Raw genomic sequence first — 14489 nt, forward strand, 5'->3', positions numbered from 1 at the left:
TCATTTTGTAGCATTCTGCATCTTATCTCCCTCGCCCACCATTTACTAAAAAAGATCAGATCTATATTTAATCTTACCAACAAGTAGAATACACAGACAATGCCAGTGCAGAAGTGTAGCCCATTGCTCTTGTCAGTGCATTTTGTCATGTAACGCTTGTACTTCCAGGGATTGGTAGTTGATTATGTAGCATCAATCTGCATCTTATCTTCATTATCCTCTATCCCTTCCAGTATTATCATATCTATAATTACTCTCTACAAAATGTAGAGTACAGGCAATGCTTACGAAGAAGATTCTGTGCTGAAATTCTTGAGTTATCCTTCCCTTGACATGGAGAAGGGCATTATAAAGCCGGTGTTAACTGTTAATGTAAGTCAGTCCTTCTAAAGCCTTTATCCTCAACTGCTGTTTAATTTGCTCATACTCCCTATCGTTTACTGCTGTTTAGTTTGTTGTTTCTACCAAAATGCATGTTCGTAAGAACCGTAAGTTCTAAGTTTTACTTGTAAAACCAAATTCCTTATTCATACCATGCACATTACTTAATACTCCCTATATGTATGCTTGTTTTTGTGGATCTATAATCCAGTGTGTGGTGAAGCAGCCCACGTTTGCACCTTGTCAACTCCTGTTTTATCTTACTGATGTGGCTGATGATATGAACAACATGCCATGCACATTATCCAAAATAGATACAATGATTTTCTTTGCCCTTCATCTAGGCTTGTTATGTTGACATGGTAATCCAGTAGTGTGGTGAAGCTCCCCGCATTATGAACAATGCCAAATTATGCTATTGATATTTTGAACTTACTCTTTATTTTCTAATTTGAAATTGGATAGAATTGACAGAACAGTTATCATCTTTGTTTATACACGTGCAAAACCTGTCATCTCTCTGCTTTGTTTCAGGGTGATATGCCTGATGGCATGCACAAGTCTGCTGAAGGCTGTGAGACAAACCCAACATATATTGCAGCAAAGAAGGCAAAACATCTTGAAGATAGCGAGACAACCCCAAAGTCTTGTCTTGATGCAGTGTTCAAGTTACTTGAGACTAACAGTCAGACAAGCTCACAAAATTCGTTGTCTGAATCAGTTCGACTTCTTCAGTCCCAAGTTCTAGCAGAAAGGCATTCTGCAACTCAACTTCGACTTGAAGTCCTATGTCTAAGAAAGATTGCGGAGAACACCAATGAGAACCTCATCGCTAAACAGCTACACCTGGAAGCTATGACCGATATGCTAGGCCGGTCTCACAGCCTTGCTCAGCAGCTTGCGCAGCTGTTCCCCCGCAAGGCTAACCTTTCTTGAACTGTCTTGGAAGTGGTCTCGGTTCAGTATTATTTTGTTACGCTCCAATGGTGCCCAGTTTTTGTAATCTGCTTCTTCGTTGCGATTTATGATCACTGGTGGCGAACTTTGATGCCCAGTGGATGTAATATGTGTAATAGCCATGATAGCCTAGGATAAGTTGCTTGCTTATTTATTTCCTTGTTGTCTTGTTTATTTGTTTGCTTGTAGTCAGTGCAGTTCTTTTTCCGCGGTTTGCTAGTGGCTGTAATAACCTATTTTTTAAAACTAGGCCACAATAACCATGGGCTAATATTTACTGTAGTGACACTAGGCCTCCTACGGGCCGTAGAAACAGTGGGCCTTCTACGGGCTGTAGAAACAGTAGGCCTTCTACGGGCCGTAGAAATAATGGGCCTTCTACGGGCCGTAGAAACAATGGGCCTTCTATGGGTCGTATCATCAATGGGCCTTATACGGGCCGTATGATCAATTGGCCAAACATGGGCCAATAACACGCCTCATTATGGCCGTAAACGGGCTAGAGTTGGAATCGTCCGTTCATGGGCCGACCATAACGGGCCATCGTTAATAGGACGTATTTGATGACGCTATGAAAACGGCCCAACGTATTAACGGACCACAAAAAGGCCGACTGTAACCACGGGCTGAATTTGGCCCACAAGCAGAAAATGACAGTAACGGGCCGTAAGTAAACGAATGCTGAAAATGAGACCAAGAATAAATGGGCTCTGAGAAGGCCGAAAGATAACATGGGCTGGAAACGGCCCAACGGAATAACGAGTCGTTAATGGGTATAAAGTGATACACTGTTCATTACGGGCCAGTTTCACCACGGGCCGTTAATGGGTGTAAAGTGATACACTGTTCATTACGGGCCAGTTTCACCACGGGCCGTTAATAGGCCAAGAGTTACATAGGGCCTCATATGGGCCAAAAGACTTCATGGGCCATACATGGGCCAGAAGTGAAAACAGGCTGGAATCATATTGGACGGCCCAGATGACGCTACTGGGCCTAATTCGGATAGGGCGTAACAGGCCTTGGGTTAGCGGGCTGTAAACGTGCTATATGCGAACAGGCCGTTAACAGGCTTTCCATGGGCCGGCCCGCCACCTTTTGACCAAGTCAAACGGGCCGGCCTTTTCACAGGAATGGGCCTCTGTTGGGCCGTGCCACGTGTCGACGTATCATAGGCGCCTTCTGTCCAATGAGTGGATGACATCTGTCCCAACGATGAGCCGACACGTGTTTCCTCCAGCCAATGATGATTTTACACGTGGAAAATCCCCATTGGTTGGGGCTGTTAACGGGTTATCGGATCCAAAATCCGACCCGATAGCTTAACGGCGTTCCGTTACGGTGGATGCCACGTGTCGGTCACCCTTGACGAAAGCACTTCTGTGACGCGCGATTTATCGTCATGGAAGTGGACACTTCCGTGATGATAATTTTGGTAATGTCATGGAACACTTCTACGACAGCACAGGTATGACTATCTTGATTCTGTCATAAATTTGTCATGGATGTACATGCATGACAAAAAACACGACCTACTATGACAAACACGTATCATCACGGAAGTGTATTTTTTGTAGTGGTTAGACTTAAATGTGCTAGTCATATTCTTCATGATGCTCTCTTCATGTTTCAATTCTTATCTTTTATGTGAGCATCATTGAAATCATCATGCCTAGCTAGGGGCGTTAAACGTTAGCACTTGTTGGGAGGCAACCTGTTGGGGATTTTACTACTGGGCGTAAACCGGCTAGGAGAAGTCGGGTTAGCCCCATAATGGTTCACTGTATCTGAAGCCCATGAAGACAAAGGCGGTGACGCTTTATGAAGGCCCAAGGCCCAAAAGCCGGTTTAAGGCCTGTAGACATAAACCGGCGTTGATATGTGAACTTGTGTTGTAAGATAGAAAGAGTAGAGACCGGGCCCGAAACGTTTATGAGCCGACCTCGGGATTCTGTAAACCGACGGGCGTCAAGCCATGAATATAAGGGGATGACCCGGCGGCGGTTTGAGGACAACAGACAACAACTCGAGACTCAGGCAAAGCGTATTCGCTCCGTGATCATCGAAACCCAAGCAATCCCACAACAACTGGATCGTAGGCTTTTACCTTCACCGCAAGGGGCCGAACCAGTATAAACTCTCTTGCCTCCCTTGTCCGCTTTAACCCCTTTAAGCTAACCCGTGCGATGGCTCCACGACTAAGTCCTTTCCTTAGGACATCTGCCGTGACAAAACCACGACAGTTGGCGCCCACCGTGGGGCTATCGCACGATGGTTTCAAGTTCTTAGAGGGCGGCTTCGAAGGACTCAAGGGCTACGCTGTGGGCCCGATGACCAAGTGTCGTTGTGGCAAGCTCTACATCGACGATGCAGGTTGGGAGCCCGAGGCCGGCTCAATCGAGTACGGGTACCGGGTCCCCTTTGGTGGCATACACGTCTTCATTGGCAAGATCGGCGAACCGGGCCCTGAGCCGGACATCAGCACCGACCTCGTCGAAATGGCTCAGCGTACGAGATCTGCCCGGGTTAAGCCTGTCATGAAGCGTGCCTTCGTGGGAGTCATCCACGGAGGGGAATCTGAGGATAGATCAGAATCTGGTGGTGAAACCGTCGTTTATTCCGGCGACGAGTCATCAATAGGAGAGACCGGGTCATTATATCCGTTGCAAGATGGCCGGATTGGGGGCTCTTCCGATGGCGACAGTATTCTGGACCCCTTTGATCTGCCAAACCGGGCTGCGATCTTCATGGCCGGTACGCAACCGGCGCTCCACTCTTCGACCGCAGTAGTAACGATTTCCGGATCAGCAGCAGCGATAGCGGCTGGGGCAGGAGGCCCTATGCGACCGCCGGCTCAGGTTCTATCTGATTTATTTGACGCTTTGTCAACGCTGATGGCGGAGGTTAACCCGGCGGATCAAGATGCACATAATGCGGAAATCGCGAAGGTGAAGGATCAGATCACCCAGACCAAAGCCGACTTGGGAGCTGAGGATACCAGGATGGTTGCGGAACGGGCCGCATTGGATGCACAAGCTTACCGACTTATGCTGGATCAGAGTGCATCGAACGATGTCCTGAAGAGGAGGTACCGATCTCGCCTGCCGCCGGTTTATGAAGCTAGGAACCTCTTTAATACCCCAGGAGCAGGGACTAGTAATCCACCGGTGGTAAACCGGGCGGAGGCACCTGGAGCGGGGGCGCCGGTTCAACCACGTTTGGTGGATCCGCCTCGCCAGAACAACGTTGTGGCACAGCGTGTCCCAACACCACCGGGTCATTACTCTAACCCAATGGACAACATTGTCGCTGCCGCATCACGGCTGGCGGCCATTCCGATCAAAGGCGAGTCTCCGGTGGCAGTCGAGACGCGACGGGTTAGGGAGCTTCTTCAGACAGCTTTGGTTCAGTAGGAGGCTTATTCATATAGTCGCGAGAGGATCCATTCTACTCCCCGCCCAAGCCGGAACTACAGTAGGCGTATGGATGAACCGTCCGTGTCAAGCAATGCACGGAACCGTGATCCGCCCCGTGGCCATAACCCGGCGGGTGGTGGTGGTGATGCTCAGGAGGTGGTGGATCGCGCTAGAGCTCGTCGAGAAGCCGAGTTAGCGGCACAGCATGAGGCCCGCCAACTTACTCCGATTCATCCAACCACATCGGTGGAACCAGGGGTTACCTCTAGCTCTTTGGAGTACCGTGTCTTGTCCCAGCGTTGTGCAACGTGCGCCTGCCCAAGGATTTCAAAGGCCCACGAAAAGTGCCGAATTACACCGCCGATTTATCCCTCGAGTCATGGGTGGAAATCTATGAGATGGCAATGGAGATGCTGGATGTGGACGATGCGGCGTGCGCTAAATACTTTACCATGATGTTGGAAGGAACGGCTCGGACTTGCTTGAAAAAGTTACCAGCTAACTCCATTGGGTCATGGGCCGAGCTGAGGGCCCGGTTTATCCAGAACTTCAAGGATACATGCAAGCAGCCCATGTCAATTGTGGACCTAGCTGCCTGTGTCCAGGAGGAAGGAGAATCAACAACCCATTGGGTGCGCCGGGTTTTGGAGATTTTGCATTCATCGGATCGCATTAACGCTGACACAGCAGTTTTAACGTTGGAAGGCAATTGCCAGTTTGCACCTCTGAAGCTGAAGTTGGGATGGCTCAAACGCCACTGCAATGATATGGGGACTCTCATGGCTGCTCTGGTGAAATATGCCGACTTTGATGGTACCAAGGACCCCGAGTCTGACGATGACAAGTCAGGGAAGGGAAAGAAGAGCGGACATACCAAGGGGCAGCAGCACAACCCGGCGGGCCATGGAAACAACGGTAAGCGTAAAGCAGATAATAGCTTGGATTTTGTGGCTAATACCAACGCGCAGGACAAAGGCCAACGGCGTAAAGGTAAACCGCCCCAGCGCGGTGGAGGACCAAGTCCTAATCTAGACCGCCTGTCTTATCTGTTGAACCAGCCTTGCCCAAAGCACGGGATGAAGGAGAACCCGTCCACGCACCTCTGGAAAGATTGTTACATCATGCAAGAGTTCAAAAACTCTGATGTTTTTCGGTATGATCATGGACCGGGTGGCGGTTCAGGCCCCGGATCTCATGGGACGGGTTACGGTGGAGGTAGTTCCGGTTCAAGCTTTCACGGCAACCAGAGTGGACAGGGTAATCAAGGCAATTAGGGCAACCAAGGTGGTTATAATAATCAGGGGAATCAGCCACGGCAGCAGGAGCAGTCGGGTTCCCAGAGCAACCCGAAGCAGTTGAATAGCGGGCAGTATCATGACTTCACCACTAGCCTGGACAAGCGCGATTAGAAGCTTCATAAAAGGGAAGTGAATTCCGTTGAACCGGCGGTTCCCCGATACTTACGCTGGTCTGAACAGCCTATTGTGTGGAGTCGAGAGGATCATCCGCCCCGGGTTGATAATCCGAGTCATCTGGCATTGGTGGTGGCACCTCAGATGGGAGGTTATAAGTTCAGCAAAGTGCTCATGGATGGGGGGAGTAGTATCAATATCCTTTATTATGAAATCTTCCGTCGCATGGGATTAACAGATAAAAATCTTAAACCGTCCAACACGGTCTTTCATGGTGTGGTACCTGGTAAATCGACATATCCTGTTGGTAAGATAGCTCTGGAGGTTGCTTTTGGCGACGAGCATGATTCAAGATCAGAGAAGTTGACCTTTGAGGTGGTGAAAATCAAGAGCCCATATCATGCCCTGTTTGGACGACCGGCTTATGCCAAGTTTATGGAAAGGCCCTGTTATGTCTATTTGCAGCTCAAGATGCCGGGTCATAAGGGGACTATCACAGTGCACGGGAGCCGCAAGATCGCTTTGGAGTGTGAAGAAGGTGATGCGGCTTACGCTGAGTCAGTTTGTGCAACTGAGGAATTGAAGTTCTATAAGGACAATGTTGATCCGGCAGATATGACTTCATTGAAGAAACCAACTACAGAGCATGATCTGGCCCTGAAGTTTAAATCGGTTGATGAGACTAAGGTTGTTGACTTCGTGCCCGGCGATTCGTCCAAGCAGTTTAGCATCAGTGCTAACTTGGATCCGAAATAGGAAAGCGCGCTCGTCGAGTTCATCCGTGAGAATCGGGACATCTTTGCGTGGAAGCCTTCTGACATGCCAGGTGTACCGAGAGAACTCGCTGAGCACACTCTCAATGTTGATCCCAAGTATAAACTGGTCAAGCAATTTCTTCGCCGGTTCAATGAAGAAAGGCGCAAGGCTATTGGTGAAGAAGTAGCCAGGCTCTTGGCAGCTGGATTTATCGTTAGAGTATTTCATCCTGAGTGGCTGGCTAATCCGGTGCTGGTGCTCAAGAAGAACGGCACTTGGCGTATGTGTGTGGACTACACAGATCTCAACAAAGCCTGTCCAGTAGATCCTTTTGCCCTCCCTCGTATTGATCAAATCATTGATGCTACGGCGGGTTGCGAGTGTTTGAGCTTTCTGGATGCATATTATGGCTACCATCAGATCAAAATGGCAGTTAAGGACCAGGAGAAGACAGCCTTCATAACTCCTTTTAGAGCCTTCTATTATGTGTCTATGCCCTTTGGGCTCAAGAGTGCCCAGGCAACCTATCAGCGGTGTGTGCAGAATTGTCTTCATGATCAGATCGGCCGCAATGTTCATGCATATGTAGATGATATTATGGTGAAATCAAGGAAGAAGGAGACATTGATTGATGACTTGAAGGAGACCTTTGGTAACCTGCGGGTTTATAAAATGATGCTTAATCCGGCCAAGTGCGTGTTTGGTGTACCGGCAGGCAAGCTCTTGGGCTTTTTGGTGTCTAACAGGGGCATTGAAGCTAATCCGGAAAAGATCAAAGCCATTACTTCTTTGGCCAAATCGAAGTGCATCAATGATGTTCAACGCCTGGTAGGCCGGATTGCCGCGTTGAGCCGGTTTATCAGCCGCCTTGGCGAGAAGGCCATCCCTTTGTATCAGATGCTGAAGAAAACGGATAACTTCGTCTGGAGTGACGCCGCTAATGAAGCATTTGAGGACTTAAAGCGGCAGCTGGCTAATCCTCCGATTCTCACTGCTCCGGTTGACAAAGAACCATTGTTGTTATATGTGGCAGCTAACGCCCGGGCTGTTAGTGTGGCTATTGTGGTGGAGCGCAAGGAGGCAGGAAAGGAGTATCCGGTTCAGCGGCCGGTTTACTATATCAGTGAGGTACTTATTGAGTCCAAGCAGAGATACCCACATTGGCAAAAGTTGGTGTATGGGGTTTTCATGGCAAGCCGGAAGCTTAAGCAATATTTCAAGGTCATCCAATCACGGTGGTCAGCTCTGCTCCTTTGGGGGATATAATCCAGAACAGGGAAGCAACTGGGCGGATTGCTAAGTGGGCTATTGAGCTCGGGCCTCACGGGTTGAAATACATACCCCGAACGGCGATCAAATCTCAAGCACTTGTGGATTTCATCAATGATTGGACAGAACTACAAGCACCAAAAGATAAGCCGGATCATACTTATTGGACTATTCATTTTGATGGGTCCAGGCAATTGGAGGGCTCGGGGGCTGGAGTCGTGTTAACTTCCCCACGAGGTGATAAGTTTTGTTATGTTCTCCGTTCAATATTCCCTTGCACTAACAATGCAGCTGAATATGAGGCCTTACTCCATGGTCTTCGGATGGCTAAGGAGATGAACCTCAGCCGAGTTAAGTGCTTCGGTGACTCGGACCTGGTGGCTCAACAAGTGTCCGGCACTTGGGATTCTAAGGACCCACTCATGGCGACATATCGTCGTGAGGTGGATATTGTTGCAGGTCACTTCAAAGGTTATCAGGTGGATCATGTGGACCGGCGGAAGAACGAAGCAGCAGACGCTTTAAGCCATTTGGGTTCTCAACGTAAACCGGTTCCACCTAATGTCTTCCTGGATGTGTTGCATAATCCGTCCGTCAAGCTCCCTGGCGAAGAGGATTTGGCTATTCCTGATCCGGAAGCTCAGTTGGTGGCGGCTCTTCATGTTATTCCGGATTGGGCGGTTCCATATTTGGCGTATATGAACCGGGGCGAGTTACCAGAGGATGAAACTTTGGCCAGGCAGATAATCCGGCGGTCCAAGTCCATGATTATTATCAATGGAGAGTTACATCATTGCAGTGTAACAGGGGCGTTTCAATGCTGTGTGTCTCCTGAAGAAGGCCGTGAAATTTTGCGTGAGATCCACGAAGGAGATTGTGGTCACCACGCCGGTTCAAAGTCTTTGGTGGCCAAGGCGTTTCGTCACGGTTTTTATTGGTTAACAGCTCATGCTGATGCCGAGGACTTGGTCAAAAGGTGCGATGGATGTGAAAAATTCTCACGACGTGCTCATGTACCGGCTCAAGAATTGAGGATGATTCCAATCACTTGGCCGTTTGCAACTTGGGGGCTGGATATGGTTGGGCCCTTCAAGAGATCCAAGGACAAGAAGACCCACCTTTTGGTGGCGGTTGATAAGTTCACGAAGTGGGTGGAGGCAGAGCCAGTCAGTAAGTGTGATGCAGCTACGGCAGCTCAATTCATCAAGAAGGTGATCTTCCGGTTTGGCTTTCCACACAACATTATAACAGACAATGGTACCAATCTGTCAAAGGGTGCCATGAAGGAGTTCTGTCGACGTGAGCACATCCGGCTTGACATATCATCAGTGGCTCACCCCCAATCCAATGGTCAAGCGGAGAGGGCCAATCAAGAAATCTTGAGAGGCATCAAACCCCGGCTTATGGTTCCTTTGCAACGGACGCCGGGTTGTTGGGTTGAGGAGTTACCTTCTGTGTTATGGAGCATCAATACCACACCAAACAGATCGACAGGGTACACACCGTTCTTCATGGTTTATGGAGCGGAAGTGGTTCTTCCTAGTGACATCCGTCATGACTCACCTCGTGTAGCGGCATATGTTGAAGCTGACAACGAGAAGGCACGGCAGGAAGCTCTTGACCTGTTAGATGAGGAGCGTGATATGGCAGCAGCCCGGTTGGCGATTTATCAGCAAGATCTGCGTCGTTATCACAACCGCCGGGTTAGAACCAGAACTTTTCAAGAAGGCGATTTGGTGCTTCGACTCATTCAGGATCAGACGGATATGCACAAGCTGTCCCCCCCCCTTGGGAAGGACCCTTTGTGGTCAGCAAGAATCTACACAATGGGTCATACTACCTAATCGATGTTCGAGAGCGCAAAGACTCACGCAAGTCGGAGGAGGAGACCAACCGGCCGTGGAATATTTCTCATCTTCGGCCCTACTATACTTTAGCCATAGGCTCTACTTATGTACATATTATGACAATGTATATATTATGATCAATATAATAAACCGGAACCTCAGCTAAAGCGGGGTATCTGTTGTTTTTCTTACATCATGTGTGGTTACATGGAGCTTCAGTTTATAAAGTGGCATCTGGTTCACCCCTTGATTCAGCTTCTCAAAGCTTTATGTTAGATCACTTGGGGGCTTGGTCGTATTCGAACCATAGCTACGCCTCTTGATCGGCGCAATGCCACAACATCACTTGGGGGCTTGGTCGTATCCGAACCATAGTCACACCTCTTGATCGGCTCAAAGCCAAATCAATCCGGGGCCAAAGAGAGTGTTGTAAAACAACAACTCAAACATAGGCACCCACTGAGCACAGCTCAAAATGTTACTTGGGGATTCTTTGTGTCGAAATGAACAAAGAATCTACACTTGTAATAGGCTATCAAGCCATGGCTTGGAAGCCTGGTGTATACACCTAAAACCCTGGGTTAACCTGCCTATTTAAGTAAGTTACTCCGCCCAGGTAAACCTGGTATGACCCTTCGAACTTTGACAAGTTATTCTAAAATAAAGACCCTGAACTTGTCCAGTTAAAACAATGATTGGTTAAGGATTGAGGACCATTTAAAAGGCTTTGTGAAATGGTTTAACTCAGTGGCCTGGCAGCCCATGAAAAGCCTCGAATTTGGGGCCTGGCAGCCCGTGAAAAGCCTCGACTACAAGGGTTTTATTCGCTTTTTGCTAAGTTTTTCTCTTTTTGACAAGATTTGTGATGTTTTTAAACCGGTGCTCGTCAACCTGGTTAGGCTGTCAACTCCAAGTTGTCAGTACATGATCAAATTATAATCCGGAGACTATCAGCCGGTCTGGTTTTGACTCAAAGTCACCAGTATGGAATAAACCGGTGTTTATCACAACCCGGAACGGTTTTATTGTTAACCGGCATCATATAACAGGAGTTACTTATAGTCCGGATTAGGGTTATTACCCTCACTACAAAGTTGGTCAGCCAACACTATGCCTACAGGTCACAGGTATCATATACTTCCATATTTGGTTATCTTTTACAACCTTGGTCATATATATATTTGGGTATCATGACCCGCCCGGTGGTAAACCGCTAGGGCGCTTTAAGCTTCTTATCTGCAAGGACAACTTGAATTAATGGCTATGGATTATGAACATCATATCTTAAGCATGGCGGATTAGCACGCATCAGTTGCAGATAAATATGCACGAAGGCATAACAGACCAAGTGTTTTAACTAGCTTATTACAAGGCGTTTCAGTGCCCAAAAGGATAATTGTTTTCTTAAATACGTGTTGCAGCACGTAGAAGACTAAACCGGCCTCTGGATTATGATTGGCCACCAGCTTGACCTGATGGCTGCGGATCATCTTGCACTGTTTCATCATCTTCGTCTCTACCCAGCGGCTGGAAGTCAATAGTTGTCCAGTCGATCCCAGTTAACGCTTGGAACACAGCTTCGTCGCTTATAAGGGTGGACGGTTCAATATCAGGGGCATAAGTGTGCTTACGGATTGGAGGGATCAGATTTTGCGCTTCTGGAGTCGGTGCAGCAACCCGTTTGTTATTGGTGTCATAGCTCGCCTGGTAAAAAGAAAGATCAGCTTCTTCAGCCAGTTGACAAGCCAGTGGACGTACTTCCCGGTTTATGGCGCAGAGATCCTCCTGATCAAATTCTGATCCGTCTTCTTTTAAGCTGGGATAGCCTTTAGCCACTTCCACCGGATCAAGGTCAGGTACCCATGCTTTTGCCCGGGTTAGTGCGGTCAAAGAACCCGCCCTTGCAGCAGATCTCTTTAGCTCTTCTACCTAGGTAGGCAGCATAGACAACCTTGCTAAGGTTTCCTTAATTAAAGTGGGGGGAGGCTTGTTGTGTGAAGCAGCACAGATGATCCGTTGCGCGCCGGTATACAATTGCTCTATCAGTGTGTAGGCGGCTTTCAGCTTCTTCTGTACATCAGAGCCCAGGTGACTAATGCGAGTTCCTGCATCATTACAAATGTCAGTAAACCGGCAACACATGGGAAGGTATGTTGAAAGGATAAAACAAGGATGCTTACCGAACACAGCCGCAGTCATGGCATGTATCTGCCGCTTTACGCTAGTCATTTCATCTACCACCGGTTTAAGCGCTGCTTCTGCGTCCTCGGCCCTTTTCTGCAAAGCGGATTTTTCGTGTTCCAGTCCGCGTGCTCTTTTCCATAGCGGCTAAAGCGCTAGTCAGTTCATTCTTTGCTTTGGAGGTTTCAGCTTGCTGGGATTTGATGTTCTCTTGCAGATCAGCGGTTTGAGCTTCCTTTTTGCTCAGTTCAGCCTATAACAGATAGAAGTATAATGAGTTGATGCTACATGATTGAAGTACCAAGCACATAACAAGTTATGCACTTGATACTTGGGGGCTAATGCATATTTGCTTGTTCTTGGAAATCACTACAAAGTCCCAAGCATAATACAAGTATTACACTTGGCACTTGGGGGCTAATGTATGTTTTGCTCCCAGTTCTGATTCGGGCAATCTTTTAAAAAGTCCCGGTACATCTTTATAAAGTTAAACCAGTCCTTGGGGGCTACATCAGTGAAGTTAAGATGCAGTCTTGCAAACATAAAAATTGTTACTAAGTCCCGGTTTAGATTGGTATCATAAACTGTCCCTTGGGGGCTACTGGAGTTGATAAGCTGCAATTGAACGTAAGAGAGAAATAGTCATGTCGTTACCTCATATCGCTCCTTCATCAAGTTTACCAAACTAGCTTCATAGTCACGGCTGGTATACAGATGGTTCAAGAAGCCATAGTGAATGTCTTGAGCATTGAGATGGGCGTAGCTTGATAAATCGGCATTCCATTTGCCTTTGTCGATAGCAGAGAGCTCGTCCTTGGCAGTATGCTTTGACAAAGCGACAGTATTGCCAGGAGTGGTGTGGCCAGTGCCAGTAATCATAATGTCATCATCTTTGTCATCAGCAGCTTTTACTGGAGTTGGCGGTTTGTCAGTATCCTTAACTGGACTGACCGGTTTGTCATTAGTTCGGACAGGGCTGGTTGGCTGGTCTGCATGGCTTGTAGTGTCAACTTGCACTTGTTCAGCAAGGAAGTCATGATCTTGAGGCGGCGGATCATTAAGCATGGCGTCAGCGTCGGTTTCTTCCGGATTTGGAGTTTTTTCGGTTCAACAGCTACATTATCATCAGCCGGTTTACTTAACCGAGCCTTCTTGCTGGGTCTCGGCTTGGCGCTGAGAAAAGATAAACATGAGGATCAGTACAGTATGTAAAGATAACACATTAAGAATAAAGACAAGTGCATAGCTCACCCAGGAACTGTTTTAAGGGGTGGAAGCTGTGTGGCCGATGACTCGCCAGAAGATGAGCGAGAAGTACCCTGATAATTTGAATCAGACGGGTTAAGAGGCTGGCGGAAACAACCCGCTTTTGGGCATGAAGTGTCAAGGGTATAAGAGACCTCTGATCGGCGTTTCCGAACCGGAGTATTCGGTAAACCGGCGGAGGTAACTACCTGGCCGCTGTGCCGGGTTGTGTGGCGAGCCTCGTGCTACTGCATCTTCAAAAGAAAGTTTGGGTCCAAGTAAGCAAGGGGGTGAGAAAATTTTACTTTCTGGTTTGCTCGACGGATTTTTGATGTTGGCAGAGGATCTGAATCGGAGGAAAGAATGATTACCTCTACATCATCAGCGTGACTGCCTTCAGCGTCGTCCTGATAATAATCATTGTCAATGAGGTGTACGAAAAATGAACCAAGAGAGTCAAGTTCTACCTCTGATTCCGGGTTACCCACATCGTCATCAGCATTTGGCTCGGAGGATGCGGTGGTCCTTTTCTTGGCAGGTTTTTTAACAACCTTGGTCTTTGGGCGAACTGGCTTGGCCGGTTTGTCTTGCGGTTTTGCTGGTTTATCTTGTGGCTTTTTATTCCAGAACGGATCGTCACCCTGTCAAAATCAGACAAACTCTCAGGAAATATGTTGAAAAGAGGTAACTTACAGTAAGGAAGTTAGATAATTCTTATAGATGGCGGTTTGTTAAAGGTACAGAAAGGACTTAGTCCGGTTTGGCTGCAGACGGCCTCCGGTTCATTCAACATTTTCTTGACAGCCTCAGTAATTTTAGCTTCTGTCAGTTGAATATTAATGTGTCGTTGAAGGTCGGTCAAACTCCCCGTATATTCACACATCAAGCCGGGGTGCCGGCTTAAGGGTAGGATGCTCCAGCCGATCCAGCAACGAGCAAAATCAACACCTGTTAAACCGTTGGCCATAAAGGCTCTAAGCTTCGACAGCTGTGGGGCATAGTTGTGTAACGCCCCGAGACTGACG

Source organism: Aegilops tauschii, chromosome 4 (genome assembly GCF_002575655.3).
Source record: "Aegilops tauschii subsp. strangulata cultivar AL8/78 chromosome 4, Aet v6.0, whole genome shotgun sequence".
Lineage (NCBI taxonomy): Eukaryota > Viridiplantae > Streptophyta > Magnoliopsida > Poales > Poaceae > Aegilops > Aegilops tauschii.